This window comes from Macaca thibetana, chromosome 2 (genome assembly GCF_024542745.1).
Source record: "Macaca thibetana thibetana isolate TM-01 chromosome 2, ASM2454274v1, whole genome shotgun sequence".
NCBI lineage: Eukaryota > Metazoa > Chordata > Mammalia > Primates > Cercopithecidae > Macaca > Macaca thibetana.
In genome coordinates, this window is record NC_065579.1 from 119523196 (window position 1) to 119533420 (window position 10225).

A 10225-nucleotide genomic window follows, 5' to 3' on the forward strand; every position below is an offset into this window, starting at 1 on the left:
TGGGTATGTCAAGATAACAGCAAAGTCCTCCCTACTCATTACCCAACAGTCTCACTGCTCAGAGGTAACTGTAGTTAACTGTTTGTATACATTCATACATGTAAAGACATGAAGACATATATTTTACAGGAAAAAATGATTCTACTATATCAAATGTTGTGCAATTGCTTTTTTATTCCTACTAATATTTTCCTGAGTTTCATTTTAAGTGAGTTCAGGTAAATCTACTTTAAATATTACATAACATTACATTATGTCATGGTTTATTTAACTTTTCATTGATTTATGAATTTAGGTTATTTCTGGTTTTGTTTTTTAGCTGATACAAATAAGGCAGCAATGAATTTTCTTGTGCAACTATCATGTGCACTTAGGCTGATATGCCAGTTGACTGGATATCATAGAATGCTGCTAAGAAATTGACTTTTCCTTCTTTCGTAGACTGTATTTTTGCTCTAAAAATGTGTATAAAAAGCTTCAGCAAGTGACTCTGAACACCATCTCTCTTGTCCTCTCTTTCTCTCTCTCCAAAAAAGATGCAAATATGACATTTTACTGCAAATCTGACAGAAACCCCACAAAAGCCTGCAGAAGGGTCTTCAGAAAGTTTTATTTAATATTGTCAATAATGGGATACAGTTTAAACTGTCAAATCCCTCAGAACTTTAGAGAAATATTTAGAAATTGATGAATGTTAATAACAACAATGTAATGACAAAGTTGGGGGTGGTGGGGAGATGTTAATTTGTTAAAGAAAAACATGCAGAGTTCAGCTGAGAAGAAAAATCCCCTTTTCTGACTGACACAACTGAGCAAAGAGAATCATTCAACTTCAAAGCCACAACAAAAAAATTAACTGCTTACTATAATTTAGGAGTAAAGATTGACAGTTTGCTGCAAAAGTTAATCTCCTGATTCATGTTGAAGGCATTGACTCAATAGAGTACCATCATTTATAGTATTGCCTATGAGTTAATAAAATTTGCTATTGGAGAATTTGCAACTTCCTGTGTTTAAGAACAAAGGTTCCTTAAAAAGAAAAGAAGATATAATTTTAGTTATTGATGCCTCTTTCAACTCAAACACTGCACATTACAAGTGAACAACATATGGTAATTCAAACCAATAAAAGTTACTACAAAGAAAATAAAGAATATGATGGATGACCTGTTCACCTGTTTCTGAAGGTAGATATCATCAAGTTGAAGAAAAGGAAGTCAGGCAGAAATGGCATGACCACCATATTGTTTTCTTCCTTCACTGCATTTATCCAACAATGCCCATTTACCATACATGCACTTAATTTTTATTGTAACCATCCATCTTCATCTCAGAGTGAGATGTATTTTCTAGGTGTGGGGGAAGATTTCCAAATTAATAAGTTATTTCTGCATCAAAATTATCTGAAAAGATTATGAAGAGTGTGATGAGAAAAATCACACTTTCAACCCTAGTCTGAAATAACACAATATATACTTTCGTTTTTTTAAAGAAACCTCTTGTAAGGGGCCAAAATGATTCAAGAAACCATTCTGGGATGGTCAACGAGTCACCCCAAGCAGTTTCTTCTTTCTTTACAGCTACAGCTTTGAGAGAGTTGTAGAATATGACACATTCAAAGAGACCAGGGCTGAGTTTCAGAAAAATTACAGTTTTATAAAAATTATTAATGTAAATAATTTTGAAATTAATTAAGATATTTCTTCCCTGCATTAGGTTTGGCCTACTTATCAGATAACTTTTTACATTACATTACAATAATGTTGAAATTATTTACATTAACGAACTCCAAAGGAAATCCTGAGTCTATAAGGCCATATAACAAAAAAACTGAAAATGAAATTTTCACAATCTCATAATATTCAATCTTTACTTTCTCAGTATTATTACAGATATTCTATAGGTTTCTAAGATTTTCAGTGTTTCAGAACCATTCCTGTTAGTGTGAAATTTCCAACATAGAGAAATGCCATAATTTTTATAAATCTTACAGAAATGCTTATCTTAGGCAAAAACATTTCACTTAGAAATATGTCATTAAAGGATTTTGGATTCTACATAGTGGCCACTTTAGAGGGAACTCTAGTCTGGATATTTTCTGTTGTTATCTGCCTCACTTTCATTCACTTGTCTTTTGCATCCTGATTTCCACGTGGAACTGCCCCTTCCATAATCTCAGTAGGATGGTGTTTATCGTTTAGGTGGCCAGGTGATCCAAGTCTGATCAATTACAGCATCACATCCCTGGAACCATAGTTATTAGTTTAGAGATGAACAAAGGAGCTCAGTCAAGGCTGATTGTAGCCAATGAGTTTCAATGCCAGGACTCTAACTTGAAAGAGAGATGCTCTGTTTCCATGCATACTGCTTTTAATTCATGGATATTTCATCCTTTTCACTCACTTTCAGTTTTTGTTTTGTTTTGCTTAATCATTTCTACTCCCTCTCTTCAGGTTTTTTGTTTGTTTGTTTGTTTTGTTTTGTTTTAACTTTGGCCAACTCTTTCCATGTCTTATTCTTTTAGAACAACAGTATCCCAGGAACCACCCAGAGAACAGAAAAACATTTTTTGCTTCAGAAGGATTAGGATCTAGGCACCATGTGGAATTCAGTTGAAGTTGAAGAGTTTCTTACATGTTCTTTACAAAAACAACAAAACAGAAAATAATAAATGAAACAACTACTATCAAAAGGCAGCTGGCCCAGCACTTCTTTTCCTTTTTTCTTGAAGTTTGGCTGGGCAGCCTGCAAAACAAAGAAATGTAGTGGCAATGTGAGGTTCATGTGTCAGAACTCTTTATCTTGCGTGGGGCTGAAAACTTAACTTGAATTGACTTGAGAGAGAGAGAGAGAAGATATTTTCCCCTCTATCAGAAATGTTCAGGGTAGAGGTTGGCTTAGGGCACAAATGAATTCAGGATCCAAATGATGTCATTGAACTCATTTTCATTCCTTATCTCCACTCTGTCTTCCTCTGTTGGTTTTATGGTCAGGACCTGAAAAATCAAAGCTTGTAGTGACACCTGAAAAATCAAGGCTCAACTACTTTTTATAGCTGGGGGAAGAGGAAGTATATGCAAGATTTTCACTGTACCTCACTGAATTTGACTGAACTCATTCATTCATTCATTCATCTACTCCCGTTTCTCTCTATGCAGTTGCTTTCTGATTACAAGCACATCAATGACCACAGCATCCCTGAGATGGTGACTTCCGATCACAAGTCTATATGACTTTCCAACTCATCTCTCCAAAGGAAACTAATTCAAACACATGGCTAATTTCAAAAACCATGGAGAGAGATTCTGATAGAAGTCATTTTGTGTCTATCCCTACTCTAATCAGAGGACCTGTGAAGATTTCCTCTTCAGGGCATTAAGGCAGAGTCTCCAAGAAAGCAGACAAACAGAAGAGGAAACAGTCCCAGCATAACACAGTCCCTACCATAATACACACATATTCCAAAACCCTTTAGGGTCTTTCTGTTACGCCAACCCATTCACTCATGTGATACAGGAATGGAGACAAAATTGGATAACTCTCTACATTCAGGCGAGGCAGAATTCCCAATCCCAGTCTTCCCTATGTGCTCCCAAAGTGCAGGCTTCACCCCAGACCAGTGAAGTAGGATCAGTAAACCTCAAGGAATAACACAAATGCCTATAAGCAACTCCAGCTAAATTTCTAACTTGTACCAGATATGCCAGATACAATGAGTTCAATTCCTGGCTCCATTAATTATTAGCTATGTTGCCTTGGGCAAGTCACTAAACTTCTCTTTGCCACATTTTCTTTAACTGTGAAATGTAACCCTTATGATTTTTGTGTAAACCTCATGATATCCTTCCTTCATAAAATTCTGTGTATCATGATTTTCCACAGTGGGACTATTTGGTGGTATTCTCTTATACTGAAACCCCTGTTAACACTCTAAGTTTTCTATTACCCACCTACCCCTAAATGATGAGATGGCAAAATCAGAGAGCGTCAGTGTGGGAATACAAATGTGACTTCTCAACCCAGCCCTGAGCCTAGACATAGTGTTGCTTTGAAAAGGCACTAAACTTGGGCCCCCAGATTGCCACCTATAAAATGAGGAAATTGGAGTGATTGTTTCTGTTTCCTTCCGGCTTTATTCTAAGAATACCCGTTCAGTGTAACAATTATTTTAAGACTGAACTTATGGTAACTTAAATGTTACCGTCATGGAAAATTAAGATGCCTTTGTTAAACAAGGGAAGTACCAGTGTGCTGTCAAATATGGAATTCTCTTGTATAAATGTGACTGGAGAAAAAAAATGTAAGAGAGCAACCTCTGAGCAAGGCTTCTGATAGTGTCTGAGGTAATATCCTGAGAGGATATGGCTCCTCATTAAGAGACCCTGGCCCAGCACAGCAGAAGGAGGAAGAAGCAGCAACAGGTTTTCCCTTGTGATATGTTGCTGGTCTTTCACAGATCTGTATTTTTTTTCCTACCTTGTTTCCATTTATTGGTTAACTACTAATATTAATAGTTTTCTTAACCTGGTTGTAACCCCCACTTTTTATTTAGAAAACAGATTCCAAAGGCAATCCTTGTTTCATTGGAAGCTGAGATTTTGACTTGCTGTACCTCATGGCCTTCTGGATTTGGACGGAGGCTTAACCTGAAAAGAATATTATGTCTGGGTAAGGAACAGAGCAGTCCCTGAACTGCCACAGCTATAGATCCGTGGTATGCCAGGAAATATACTTTTGTTCCAGGATCATTTTCAAGTCACTACCCAGGCCTCTCCAAAGAAGCAAATGCCATTCTGTCTTGTTTTTCATCCTGACGTGGGCTTGGGCACAAATACATTGTCCAGCAGCATCAAACACTGTTCTGCAGAGGCTTCATCCTCAAACTATCCTATCAAAGAAATAACTGCAGGACACTCAGCCTCACAGTAGAACTCATTGTGACTACAAGCCCTGTTTTATAAACCTAATCACATTGTCCATATAAACAGCAGGAAGCCAGCCAGGCAAGGTGGTTCATACCTATAATCCCAGCACTTTGGGAGGCTGAGGCGGGCAGATGACGAGGTCAGGAGTTCAAGACCAGCCTGGCCAACATTGTGAAACCCTGTCTCTCCTAAAAGTACAAAAATTAGATGGGCATGGTGGCGGGCGCCTCTAATCCCAGTTACTCGGGAGGCTGAGGCAGGAGAATTGCTTGAACCCATGAAGTGGAGGTTGCAGTGAGCCGAGATCATGCGACTGCACTCTAGCCTGAGTGAGAGAGCAAGACTCTGTCTTGGAAAAAAACAAACAAACAAGCAACAACAACAACAACAAACAAAAGTATGAAGCCAATCAGAGAAGCAAAATTATTTCTTTTGTTCTGTGTGAGATAGGGTCTCGTTCTATTGCCCAGGCTGCAGCGTAGTTCTGCAATCATAGCTCACTGCAGCCTTGAACTCCTGGCCTCTCACCTCTCACATGATCCTCTCTCCTCGGCCTCCCAAAGTACTGGGATTACAGGCATGAGCCGTCACACCTAGCCAAAATTCATAGATAGCTATAAATGGGTATGATATCTCACACTCTAGAGAAATAAGGGAGGTGGGAAAAATTATTCTTTGAAAACTTGCTACTAGTCAAGCTTTAAATGCACTGCAAAATTAAATCCAAATAAGAACCCTGGGTGTGGCAGGGCAGTCTTTCCTATTTCCATATTACAGGGCTATGAAGCAACTTGCTCAAGGCCACTTAGCTAGTAAGCAGCTGAGCTGGGATCCAAACCCAGGTCTGTTTGTCTTCAAAGCCTATGCATTTTTTTCTTACTCCTTCTCCCCCACCACCACCACCAAATGCCCAAATATCACTTTAAATAACTGGGGGAACTCATTTTCTAATTTAGATTCATATTGATGCATATTATATGACATTTCCTATCTTGTGAACAAGGCTTATTTCTGTAGCATTTTCATAGCACCCCAGAAAGTAAAATTTTTCTCTAAAAGAGACTCAGAGAATTTTAATATTTTGCTTACTCAAGAAAGGCAGATTACATTCTGCATTCAAAACAAAATAGCTCCCCCTACAGTTTTTGTTCTATTCTCATCCTCGGCTTTGGCAAACAACACAGAGAACCCCTAGGTCAGATACTAGAAGGCAGAGCTGTGCATTTGCCCCTTATTGATGGGAGTAATTATTGGTCCATCTGCTTAGAGAGGATCAGGGTTGCTACTCAGGACAAGGAGACAGCCCTTTAACATTTCCTCACTTTCTTCAGTGTCGGCAACAATTAGCAGAATAACTCTGTAGCTGCTAAGAGTCTCGTGTTGATTTTGACAAGCTCCAAGCTGGAGTAAAAATGTGCTTTCTGGAGGCCAAATTCCCTTCCAACTTCCAGCGCATAGCTGGCAAAGGCAGACACTGTCAGCCATTCAAGTGCTGAGATTCCTCTGTGATGTCATGAATCCCAGCTTGGCCCAGCGCCCACTGCCTCCCGGTAACTGGTTGGAACCTCGCAAAGCTGTGCGTCAGCATCACGTTAGGAACATGGCACCTACGTGCTCTCCCATGGATCTGCAACGAGGGAACACCACTGATGATGCAAGGGCTGCTGGGAACTTCACTATAGTTCTGGGTGCTCAGTGGCCCTGGGGACGTCAATAATTTGAACTGGCCTAACGTCATTTGGTCTCACTATCCCTTACAACAATCAGCTGTCTCTGCCTCTTTTCGATTTGGTTCTTTCTCCTAAATCATTTCCCAAGGAATTTTTAGGTGGAGGGAGGTGGAAAACTCTTCGTGTAGTCCATGCAAAACCTACCTAAGTGGACAAATGAAGGAAGACAGATAATAATCAGACACCTATTAATAATGTTAAGAATAATTAAATTAGAAAATGCAGCTAGAAAGTACACTGAAAATTTTAAAGGATATAGAAATAATAATAATTAACATGTGATGAGCTCTTAACATGGGCTAACGACTGTGTTAACAACTTTACATGTAATGTTTCTTTTAATCCTCAAACCAGGCTTACAAGGTTCATTCTATTAATAGACCCACTTTGCAGAAGAGAAAACTGAGTTGGAGAAGTTAAATATTAAAAGGATGTCAAATTTCAGAGCAGAAAATTAAATCTATATCTGTATGACTCTAAAGCACATGTTCTTAACACTGGATAGTACTGCTTCCCCAAAACAGAAGTACAAATTAAGTGGCAATTGATAGTGGAAAGTATAATCAGATACTAGGAATGATCCTGAGAAAACTTAGATTTTAAAACATGAGCATGCATTCTCAGTAAAGTTGCCCTTTGCACCTGTAAAGTGCCTCTTACCTCGATTACTGGACATGACAATCAGTGTGTATGGAATGATTTGTGCCTTTTTAAGCATTTCCATATGTGCCATTGTATTGAATCCTCCCAGTAATCCTATGAGAGACATGGGGCAGGAATCTCCACTTTCTAGATAAAGCAACTGAGGAAGTTAAGTGACATGGCCAAAGTCCCATAATTTAAAAAGAAGAGTGTCCTGATTCTCAGTTAATAGCATTTTCTGCTTCCCTGAGATGCCTGACTTGGAAACAAATGCTAACTTCCATTCTTCCACCTCTTCCCTACAGCAAACCTAGCCCTTGGTATCTGCCTTTCTCCATCTTCTTTAAAGAGATAACCATCCTCTCACCCACAAATCTCTGTGCATCCAAGGACAGGGTTAAATAAGTCACTTATTTGCCCTAATCCTCCATGTCTGTCAATATTTGATGAATGGCTTCTTTAGAAACTGCCCCAAGTTTTCCTGACCAGCTGAAAGTGATGAGCAATGGAGAGAATTTACAAGGCAGGAGGAATGAGTGAGAGTCTGGCAGACCAGACATTTGGGGATGATATTGTCTAAATTGGTTAATTTGTTTTAATCAAGTGGCTTAGTTCAAGCCATCATTAGCTCTCCCATGTCAATGGTATAAGTGGAATGACCTCCTAAAAGGTCCTGCTGCACCTGGCCAACCCATTTGGTTCCGTTTTTTAAAGTGAAGCCAGTTTAATCTTACAAAAAATGCAAGTTCCTCTTGGCTTTAAGCCTTTAAAATGCTTCCCAAGGCCTTTAGGATTAAAACAACAAATCCTTATAATAACATATGACCCCAGCTTACTTGTTCAACCTCTGCTCGAGTCACTCCCCAACATGCCGCATTTCCCCTCTCAGTCTGCACCCTAATCTATTTACTCAGTGTATGAGAATTCCCTTCACAACTCCCTGACAATAGTCCTCCAACCTAGGCTTGAATGTGCCCAGGAATAGCCTGGCAGAACAGCCATTCTCTTGACAGACACATCAAATCATCATTCCCTAGTTGAGTCCCAATCAGTTCCTTTATAACTTGGGCTCAGAAGTCGTGGAGATTTGGGTCCATGTCCTATTCCATTGCACCCTAGCTGTGTGAGTCAATGTCAAAGCCTCAGTTTCCTCATCAGAGATGGGTAACCTGATGAAGTTGCAGCAATTAAGTGAGAACAGGTGTAGAATATTCCTAACAGTGCCCTACACATAGTAAGTGTTCAGTAAGTATTAGACATCATTATCATCATCACTTTCACCACATACCTTTCCATTCACTTGGCTACACATCCTGAGTTTCTTCAACCAATGCAGAATAGCATTAACTATTTAAAAATCAGCTAACATTTAATAGTTCCCCCAGGACATATAGCCTAATGCCCTTTTATCTAGGGAGAAGTCTTAGATTATCATAAGAAGTACCCTAGCTCTGCTGCCAAGTTATGGGGGGTTACTAACTAAGACTACAAGTTGACTGCCACATCTCCTCCCACCAAGCCAGGCCCACACCTAATGCCCATGTACACACACCAAAGAATAAGTGAATTTCCCAATTCAATTAACTTTAGAATTGGACTTCTAATCCAGCTTGAGTCTATACTACATCAACACAATAGGAATAGAAGAGGAGGGGGATGACAGTCTAAGACCCAGGACAGTTGCAAAAGGATTTTCTGTTTAAGAAAAAAGAAAAAATACACAAATAACAAGAAAAAGAAAACATATAGTGCTCTTACGTGCGTTTTTGGTTCACAGTGAAAAGTCAACATGGTCTCTTGTCTTTTCTTTCAAGAACTCGAATGCTTCCTACTTCAAAGTGTGTCATCTAAGTTATTGCCTTTCAAAAAGACATGAAAAAGAGACATTAATTTGTGCAGCATGAATTGAATTTCTGAAGGAAATATATGGGGAGTGTATTTGAGGAGAAACTATAGAGGCCAACGTAGTAAAACACGTCTTCCTGCATTGGTGTTATGAATCATCACACTCAGCCAATGTGGGTAGACTGTGCCACATTTCATCACGTCTGCACACCATGCCAGATGACCATAAAGAAGCATCACATGTTTCTTTGCATATACAGCCTCATCTAACCATAAAGAAATAATTAAAACAAGCAACCAATAAAAATTGTGGACATGTATTTTTTAACTGAAATGCAGTGTAGCAACTACAGCCATGAAACAGATAAGAGGGAAAACAGATCAATATTTAGAGCATAAATTTTGGTAATGCAAAATCAAATTACCATCCAAGGAACCCAGCTCTTCTTGCCACATCACCCCAGGAAGGCAGCCAACTCAAGTCAAAAGAGGACATTAATTTCTCACTTTTCACTCCTATATGATTCCCATTCCCTCTTTAGACCATCGGGACCTGCTCTAAGCAAATGGGGCTCACGGGAAGTTGACAGCAACACCTTCTCACCCCATCAGTATGGTCTTTCTCCCTCATTGCAGTCACTGACAGATTTCTGTCCTCAAGGCACTCAGAACATTGATTCACCCGGACTCCTTTGGTTACAAGTGTCAGAAACTAAACTTACTGAGTTAAGCCAAACTGGAACAATGGGTTCAAACAGCAGAGAAATCCAGTAGTAAGCTGGCCCAGGAAGCCCAGTGACTTAGATAATGTGATTACATTTTGCCATCTCCCTCTATCTCCAAGCTCAGGTTCTACCTGTTGTCCTCTTCCTTTTCTATAGATTGGCTTCTTCCTCATGGCCAGGTTGAATGAGAAAATGGTAAAAGAGGTGTGGATGCAGACAACTCTAGGCGTTCATTTCCTGCTTAGTAACACCAGAGCTTCTCTATTCCATTGTCTCTCTCTATGAAACTGCAGGGAAGGACTCTGATTGGCCTGAATTGGGTCATGTGCTCATCCCTGTGGCCATGGAAACCAGTTAC

At 39.3% G+C, this 10225-nt stretch overlaps 1 long non-coding RNA gene across 1 annotated transcript; it reads right to left on the reverse strand.

The window, feature by feature from the left end:
- Positions 1 to 2913: 2913 nt before the first annotated feature.
- LOC126948854 (uncharacterized) lies at positions 2914 to 10110 on the reverse strand. The gene is made up of 3 exons (XR_007723549.1): positions 9865 to 10110; positions 9056 to 9156; positions 2914 to 2996 (listed from the first exon to the last, which is right to left on the reverse strand). It is a non-coding gene; the product is annotated as an uncharacterized LOC126948854 (long non-coding RNA).
- Positions 10111 to 10225: the final 115 nt, after the last annotated feature.